The 9,887-nt window shown below is 42.9% G+C and overlaps 1 non-coding gene across 1 annotated transcript; it reads left to right on the top strand.

Moving 5' to 3' along the window:
- The first annotated feature begins 6,428 nt into the window (after positions 1–6,428).
- Positions 6,429–6,501, top strand: trnat-agu (transfer RNA threonine (anticodon AGU)). Its single transcript has one exon. It is a non-coding gene; the product is annotated as a tRNA-Thr (tRNA).
- The last annotated feature ends 3,386 nt before the right edge of the window (positions 6,502–9,887 follow it).

Genomic DNA, 9,887 nt, shown 5'->3' with positions numbered 1-9,887 from the left:
CGCAGTGCTTGTACCCATTAGCTGTTGCCTGGGCCTCAAATACAGAAGCAATGGCACTTAGGCGCCTGTCCCCAGGGTAGGCCTGTAGTGTTGGTGGTATAGTGGCCAGCATAGCTGCCTTCCAAGCAGTTGACCTGGGTTCGATTACCGGCCAACGCACACTCTTTAACGCTTCGTTGCTCTGATGAAAGGCAGAGAGCATGGCGAGGCACTTGGGAGGAAACAGCAGGAACGGATTGGTTGCTCGTCACTGCCTTGCCAAGGAGGTGACTGAGGGCTGCTCCTTCTGCTTTCCGCTCGCGTTGCATGTAGTCAAACAGCATCGGTTTGCGCAAACCTGGGCGTGTCTGAAGGACACGGGCACCCGCGCGTTTGTCTTTCGTTGGCGGCAAGCTGCTACTTTGCCTATTTTCCACAAACGGAGAACTGCACAGTCACTGTTTTAGAGTTAATAAGCAAATGTGTCTGAATGTTGGCTGGCAAACACTCGTTGATACGTGATGAAGCATTCCAGAGTCAATGCCGCTTTGCAGCGCTCTGATGCCGTGTGCAGGCCCGTTGACCTGACCTCACTCCGTAAATGAGCAACGAAGTGGTATTTGAGAACACCACCTCCTTGTGACGAATTGCAATGTCCATGCTTCCACAGTCAACAGAAATGTAGATAATGCTCGATTTTGTTTTTAAAGCTGCCGCCACGGTTGGGATTGTTCCAAAAGGCAGGGACGGAGCAGAGATGGCAGCTCGACATTGGTTCGCTGCCACGTTCAAGAAAACCTGCACCGTTTCCGCCTGGTTTCGAATCGGGGACCATTCTTGTGTTAAGCGAACGGGGTAACCAATACAATACAGAAACCACGTGTGTGTTAGCTCTTGCCTGGGCCTCAAGAAGAACGCAGATCGCACTTAAACAATTGTCACGAGAATAGGGGCACGGCCTTGGCATCGTAGAGATGAGATGCAAAAAAGCATTTTTCAAAATAATTTTTTTATTTATCCGGCAACTTCACAGCGTATTTGAGCACATCACACCTTCTGACGTAACTTTCATGACATGAGCACTTGAAGAACAATTCAGCCAAGTGAAATCCCTGATGCCCCGGTCCAGATTGACCATTTAAGGTAAAACCTGGGCTTGCCCAAGAGTTGAACACAGGACCTCTCGCACCCAAAGTGAGAATCATACCCCTAGACCAACAAGACAGCCGACACTTCAAAAAAAAAAAAAATCCCTGTCCACTTCTTTCTCAATGTGAGTTTCGAATGAAAGACTGGGGTGAATAATCACTCCGAGGTCTTTTACTGCTACACGTGAAGAAACAGAAAGGCCATCCAGAGTTACTGTGGAATCAGAAAACTTACTTCTAGCTGCATGTGGTCCCAGGACAAGTACTTCAGTTTTGTCAGAGTTAAGCAGAAGGAAATTAATAAGCATCCAGTGTCTAATGTCCTTTACACATTCCTCAATTCAGGTGCAGAAAAAAAATTCCAAACCAATTTTTCATTTATTTGCCAACTTTACAGTGCATTTGAGCACACCACAAGCCAGGGATTTTCTGATGTAACTTTCATTAGACTAGCACTTTAAGCTTCCGGGGGAATCGCTGAGCGTAGCTGTCAGTCAAACACAAGTTACCCAATGGGAATGCATTCCTGGACAGCCCACCCACACATGAAGTTTGTGCCAAAACTGCAAGCAAAAAGTCAGGGAGCGCAAACGCGAAAGCTGGAATTGCAACCAAAATAAATTACTTCAAACAAAACTGAGAAAGACGTGGAACAAAAATAAAAGTTTTCTGAAGAGTAATAGACTGATATTTTGCACGATTACATGAATAATTTGTTTGCCAGTCAATTTACTTTTTTTTTTTACTTTTTTTTCAATTTTGATTTATCGTTTTTGTTGATATTTCAGAAGTATTGTATGAACATTTTGGCACAAAATCGATTCCATACGAGCCAAAGATGCATGTGCCACTGGAGGTACAGTCCCTCAGGCCCTCAGCCTGCACCTCTGGTTCTCGGGCCCTAATAGTAGTCCTTACGGTTGCAATGTGGATTCAATCGGGTCCTTGCACCGCAACAGTGAACTGCTATAATTCCTAAATGGTTAAAAGAATATTTTTGTTAAATGCCTTGAATTAAAGCCAAACAAAACCCAAAAAGTAAACTCCTTTATACTGACAGATAATATCCATACAAGACATGTTTGAGTGTTCACTTGTTCATATTTGTACCTGTATACTGTGTACAGATTTTATTTTAAAAGGAAAACAGTGTTCCTGTGCACCGCCATCTTCCTCTCTCCAAGGTTCAAATGTCACATTCTGAGGACAAATCGTGACGTCACCGACTCCAAACCACTGAGCTCTCCGTAAAAATCTGGAGCATTCATAGCCTATTGAGGTATTTCACCTGATGTCACAGGGTCACGTGACGCCCCGGTGTCCGCCATTTTGAACGTCAAGCTACATACTAACGCTGCAGACAGAGAGGGAGAACCGGCTTGAAAAAAACGTGTTACAGACACCTAGAATAGATTAATTTGTCAGTAAGCACTCTATAAATAACCATGGTGTTTGCTTGTTGTGCTGTGGGCTGCCACAACAGACAGGGACAGCGTGCAGGACGCTCCTTTTACCGGTTTCTAGTGATGGGAATTTCGGCTCTTTTTCGGGAGCCGGCTTTTTTGGCTCTTCTTACTATAAGGAGCCGGCTCTTTCGGCTCCCAAACGGCTCCTGAGATTTTATTTTTGATTTAATTGCTGCAATTAACTAGTTAATTAATTACATTATTATTTATATTTTATCAATAGGATGTTTTCCATTTTATTTTTTAGTTTTTGTAGCCATTGTAAAGCTTTGTAAAGTATAGCAGTGTAACAATGTTCTAGCTATAGAAATAAAACTTACTTACCAATTAATAAATTATTTTCTCACAAACATAATGCAAAACTGTGTTATATTACCAATATAAAATACACAGCTGATTTTCCCCTCCTCAGGTGCCTCACAGACTCCTCTCCCCTGCGCTCCACAGCTTTAAGCATTACATCAATTTTCGTATTTTCGCAGCTGTGAATGACATCAACCCCCCCAACCAAAAAAAGTAGGCGTACACCATGCTACATTTTTTCCTTTGAATGGTAATAGACAACACAAAGACGCAATCGGACAGCAACTTTTGTGAAACTCTCTCTCTCTCTGAGGCACCTAAGGACAAAAAACTAATTCGGCTCCCCAACTCGGCTCCCGTCGTTCACTTCAAAGAGCCGGCTCTTTGAATCGGATCGTTCGCGACCGACACATCACTACCGGTTTCCTACTGACCCAGACAAGAGGGCCAAATGGATTGCAGCTGTGAAGAGACAGGATTGGGAGCCAACAGAGTACTCCAGACTTTGCAGTGATCATTTCATTTCAGGTTAGTTTATCAGTTAACGCAATTTTGATAAAATATATAGCAAAAAGTAAATGGGTCAGTGTTTGTTAACCCATCTGAGCAGTGAAACAAGGCCGTGTTAATTTGCCTAGGGTTGCGTGTAGCAGACATCAGACATAAAACGCAATAACAGAGGCTAGAAAGAAACGGGACACAGAAATAAATAAACAGGGCTCCATACCAAGGCTGGGTACAGTGTTTGTGATAAAAGACAGATCCAATTTAACACGAATCACAGCTTACTTTCTTGTTAAAATGTGCAAAGGTCTCCACCATCTCATACCGCCTTGCACTGAAGGACTTAAGCGTGCCGTCCAAAATGGCTGCGTCACGTGACTTGGTAACGTGGGTGAAATACCTCAATTCCCTGCTGTTGAGATGAGTGAAGCCATCTGGCTGCCATCTTACCACTCACATCGATAGTGTGTGATCATTTGGCTTCTGTGTTAAACTGTCATGTCTGATCAAATTTGCCCCAAGTAAAGTATCTCCTGACTTTTTTCCTTTCATTACCTCTTCTTATTTTCTCAACTTTACCCACATTCCTTACATATCTTTATAGCGCTCCCCTTCACTGTTATTGTTCAGGGTTTTTTTCCTTTTCCAGTTCAGTCTCTGATCATTATTTTGAGCGGCTCTTTTACTACTATAATTATTTTTACAGAGATTATTTCAGTTTTTCTTTGTACAGGAAATCATATATTGGACGCCATCCGGGAAATAAGCCATTGGCCGGGAAATATGACCAACCCTGATTTAAGAGTACTTATCAATATACTTGGACTCAATTTAAACTAAAATCATGTTAAAACAGACAATCATGCCCATTTTGTCAATTTGTGCAAGTAGGTGTGACGTGTGTAGATGATCGACATTGTCATTTGTGCTTAGCCTGAGGTAAATGAAAATAACTGCTGACCAAACTAGAACAACAACATCTCTTTTTATTTGCATCCCTCATTGCCATTTCTGCCTAAGGCTATGGTCCTTCTTTCATTTAGGCTACTGAGGCTAATTTACTCAGTTCATTCTTCTTTTTGAGTTTGAGCCGTTGAGCTTGAGTTCTCACATTCAATATCAAACATGTCTAGACTTTGGCTTTGATCTAGTCTGGGACATTTCCATCAAAAATCTGACACAGTTACAGTGTTCATCCCAGATATCACTGTCAGATTTTCAACAAAACCAGACAAAACGATAAGACAGATTTTCTGTTATTTTGCTCTTGCAAACCATCATAAAATGCTGTAGGTGGGTCCACGCAAATGGCACTGCACACACACATAAAAATGATCACACACTATCAATACTCACAGGTGAAATGTCTGTCCACAACCTTTGACTTGACAGTTTGTACAGTTCACTGCTGCACATGCAGGCATTTTTCTTGCAATTTTTCTCACCAACTACATCAGTAACTTGACCAGTTTTGTGTAGCTTCCAGTAGCCTAAATGACCATTCTGCTCAACGATGTGAGTGGTAAGATGGCGGTCAGATGGTTTCACTCTGATGAGCCTCTGAGCTTTCCAGATTTTTATGTAGAGATCAGTGCTCCAAACATGATTTACTGAGGCTAGTGGAGCTCTTGGACACATTGCTTCTAAATTGTTGTTAACAACCCTAAAGATACCACGTGTCAAGCATTTGGGTGTAAAATAAACCGGATCATTGATAATTTTATGTGACATGCTTTTGTTTTTATTCATGGAGAAAAGAGATCTTTTTAGATGGCAAGAATCACACTGCTATGGCAACAGGATTGTTTACTAGTATCTGTGTCAGTACTGAACATGCGTTATCTAGCCAAGTAGATTTAAGAAGAAGAAGCCTTTATTTGTTTCACATACACTCAAGCACCGACTGAATCACACAGTGAAATTTCTCCTCTGCATTTAACCCATCTGAAGCAGTGAACACACACAAGTGAGCAATGAGCACACACACACATACCCACAGCAGTGGCAGCTATGCTACAGCGCCCAGGGAGCAGTTGGGGGTAAGGTGCCTTGCTGAGGGGCACCTCAGCCCATGGCTCCTATATACCTAACCACATCTTTGAACTGTGGGGGAAACTAGAGCACCCGGAGGAAGCCCACACAGACACAGGGAGATCATGCAAACTCCACACAGAAAGGCCCCTGTCAGCCGCTGGGCTCAAACCCAGGACCTTCTTGCTGTGAGGAGACAGTGATAACCACTACAACACTGTGCCACCCTAAACGTTGATATGTCAAAAAATTAGGAACCCGTAACATCACCTTGTTAACATGCATACCAAGTTTCAAATCTGGATCATGAATAGTTTTGGATATATGCTCCAGAAACGAACATTGCTCTGAGAAACTAAGTCAAAATATATTTATGTAAAATTTTGAAAAATACTTTTTTCAAAAATCCAAAATAGCAAAAGGCAGCAGTTCACATGTTGCTTGATATGTATACAAAGTTTCATGAAGATATCTTCAGTAGTTTTAAAGATATGGCCCGGAAATGAAAATGTGACCGGCCGGACAGCCGGCCGGACAGAACCCATTTCTATATCCTGCGCCAAAATTCATTTGGGCAGCCGATCAAAAAAGAACCAAAAATACTGGTTGATTTTTTTTGGGTTGCAGTTCTCATCACCTGAAAACCACTGGCTGCTACTGAGGATGGCCCCACATGAAGAGCCTGGAGATCAGTGAGGTCACTCATGGTGCTTATGGTTTGTCTCTTGAGGTCTTGGCCTGTCCAGTGTTTTTGTTAACTCAGATGAGAAAGTAGCCAGAATGCACAGCCCACAGCCCACTCTACGACTGACGCACTGCATTATTTAAAATGAGTGTCCATTTTTTGCGAGGCAAATAGTAAACAGAAGCTAACTGCAGCTAGGAACTAAAGCTGTGAGTGACTTTACAGCAGTTTCTGGGGGCTGTTTTGGGGATCAGCACAGGGTCTTCAAGGTTCTGCTGTTGCTCCAATCTTCAGCAACTGTGAAAGAGTTAAGGCTCCATAGCTCAGTGGTGAGAGCACTGGTTTAGTAAACCAGGGGTCATGAGTTCAATTCTCACTGGAGCCTATAAAGAGTTAGTGCAACTGTCTCTGAGTCTTACTTTTGCTGGACGCTACCAGTTTTAGTATCGGGTGTAAACAAACCACAGCTAATGGATTCTCAATCCTCCCTGCCCTTCTCTTTCAGTAAACAATGTTTTTTCTCATCTCATTATCTCTAGCCGCTTTATCCTTCTACAGGGTCACAGGCAAGCTGGAGCCTATCCCAGCTGACTACAGGCGAAAGGCGGGGTACACCCTGGACAAGTCGCCAGGTCATCACAGGGCTGACACATAGACACAGACAACCATTCACACCTATGGTCAATTTAGAGTCACCAGTTAACCTAACCTGCATGTCTTTGGACTGTGGGGGAAACCCACGCGGACACGGGGAGAACATGCAAACTCCACACAGAAAGGCCCTCGCCGGCCCCGGGGCTCGAACCCAGGACCTTCTTGCTGTGAGGCGACAGCGCTAACCACTACACCACCATGCCGCCCCACAATGTTTTTTTTTTTTAATTATTAAAACAGAGAAAATTCAGTGAGAAGGTACATTCCAATATCCATGTAGGTAAACCTAGGCCAAAAATGGACATCATCACTCCAATCATTTCGAGCAATTTTGCACACATCATAAATAAGCTAACTTCTGTCTGTATCTATCCTTTGCTTCTCTCTGACTTAGATTATCCAAGCAATCTGGTAGTAAAGCTTTTCTAGCGGTAGCTTTCTTCGAACTGCAGACATCTGACATCTTCAATATTGCTTGCCTTCAGTATGTAAACAAAGTTCGCTTGTCCCCCAGGATAATGGCAGTAACGGTTGCTAATGTAAGTGTGAGATCAGTGCAAGGGGTCTGTTGCAAATTTTGACAATGTGGCACAAAGTTATAGAAGGGAACTTCTTTATAATCTCACTATCTGGTGTGACCCTGATGAGGATGGGTTCTCTTTTGAGTCTGCTTGCTCGGCTATCGTCTCCAAATCATCCTCAAACAAAAAAACAAAGATTGAGGACGAATTTGAAGCGCTTTCGTGTCTTTTTCAAAAGAATCGGTATCAAGAATTCATGTCACTGAGGAGAATATTATAGAGTCCGTGTGGAAACAAAAGAAGGTACTGGTGCAAATAACATCAAGCGTGCAGTGCCGCCAAGCTGTAAATCGCTGCGATCTAATAATGGCGGGCAAGCTTTTAGTGATTTTTGGAACAGGATTCAGATGCAAAAAAGCATTTTTTGAACCAATTTTTTCTTTATTCGCAAACTTTACAGTGTAATTGAGCACATCACACACAGAAAACCAGGTACAGTATTTTCTGATGTACCTTTCATGAAACAAGCACTTTCAGAACGATGCAGCCAAGAGAAATCCATGTCGCCAGCAGTTCAGGTCGACCATTGAAGGTATCCATTAAATTAGCTAACTCAATTTTCTGATATTTACCTAAAAGCTAAAAACACAGAAAACAGCTACAACTTAGTAAATGAAGATACAATATGACAGAACTACAGACAAAAAGATCTGAACTTCAGCAAATGGATGCATGAATTTTTCGACTAGCATCCTGTCTGTCAGTGTTAGCTAACGCTACTTATGTCATCTGCTGCACTAGTATATTTTGCCTGAGAAAGTTTCTCAACTAAAGACAAAATAAACAAAAGAACCACGACTTACCTCTGTCTACTTTGCTAAGGCATCGTGTTTAGCACATAGTTACAACTTCATACGACACAAATCCTCATAAAATATAAAGTATGACGGACTGATAGAAAACAGTGGCGCCAATTTCTCGAGCTGAAGTCCATTAACGTTAACATTAAACGTATGATGATGCTGTGTGACGTCACGCATTCTCGCAGCGCATGCGCATTCAATGATAATTCCAATGAAAATGTTTTTTTTTTTAATTGATGGGTGTAATTCACTTTAGCTTATTTTTTGTTGTCTAAATCATTATTGATGAACTCTCATATTGATGGTGTTTTTAGAATAGATGAAAATGAATAAAAGTATTATATTATAATAAACACTGAAGCAGAGGGAGCTCAGCTCCTGCTGGCTGTACTGCCGAGGCGAGGAGGCGGAACTGAGCTCCGGAGGGCTCCGGCCTAATTTAATCTCTGGGTTCAGAACCTGAAAAGTCGGTCCCCTTCTGGATAGAAGTTTTGTTTTTTGTTTTTTTCCTGGTGCGAACCGTGACGACATCAGAGGGCGTGTTTTTAGTTTAGGATAAGTTTCTACATCTTCTTATGATTACTAGTTGGTCTGTGCTCGTATTTTGGAAGTAAGCAAATATCTGCTATGTCTGCAAGTCTTATGAAGACAAGGAGGCTCAGGCACCAAAGCGCAGCGTGTGGAGAAAATGTACCTGGCTCCGCATGTTGCTGGTGTTTTCGTTCTGCTCGCACGGCTTTCTGACCACCAGGGAAGAAATAACAGAACAAAGCTTGCGGGCAAGCAATGCGATCCACCATCTCCGGACTACTGTTTACTTCTGCTGTGCACTGTGCAATGCCTTCTGTCGATGACGCATTCTTGATGACAAATTTCTGTTGAAAACTCATGGAGACCAGGGGTGTCACTAGGCCTTTTTTTTTTTTTTTTTTTTTTTTTTTTTTTTACTGGGGCACGTGCCCCAGTCACGGTGGTGTAGTGGTTAGCGCTGTCGCCTCACAGCAAGAAGGTCCTGGGTTCGAGCCCCGGGGCCGGCGAGGGCCTTTCTGTGCGGAGTTTGCATGTTCTCCCCGTGTCTGCGTGGGGGTGCTTCGGTTTCCCCCACAGTCCAAAGACATGCAGGTTAGGTTAAATGGTGACTCTAAATTGACCGTAGGTGTGAATGGTTGTCTGTGTCTATGTGTCAGCCCTGTGATGACCTGGTGACTTGTCCAGGGTGTGCCCCGCCTATCGCCCATAGTCAGCTGGGATAGGCTCCAGCTTGCCTGCGACCCTGTAGAGGGATAAAGCGGCTAGAGATAATGAGATGAGATGAGATGAGACGTGCCCCAGTAAGAAAATGTTGAAAGATTTTTGTAACAAACTAGTTTCTTTGGCGGATCATTTATCTACTGTAAGTTGTAGGACAGAGTGTGTTTCAAACTTCTATCGCCTCTTCTTTCTAACTAATTTTCTGATTGGTCTGGGAGATTCTCACTGTAAACATAGCGTGCGTGCGGCGTGCCATGAGTCCATTTAGCCTACTGGAGAGATGAGTCTACTCTTTGGATGAGTCAGAGAATGGGCTCTGGATGAGTTAAGGTAGCGCGAAGTTTTTGCAACAAAACTAAGCAAACCATATTCTAACAAACCCATTAAACTACATCGAATTAAACGATATTAAATTACTTTTCCAGATGGATATCAGACAATTCTTCTCACGAAGCAGAGACGGGGCAGGGAAACAGTGACAG

Source organism: Neoarius graeffei, chromosome 1 (genome assembly GCF_027579695.1).
Source record: "Neoarius graeffei isolate fNeoGra1 chromosome 1, fNeoGra1.pri, whole genome shotgun sequence".
Lineage (NCBI taxonomy): Eukaryota > Metazoa > Chordata > Actinopteri > Siluriformes > Ariidae > Neoarius > Neoarius graeffei.
The sequence above is the reverse complement of the archived record's forward strand: the minus strand, read 5'-3'. Positions and strand labels throughout refer to the sequence as shown.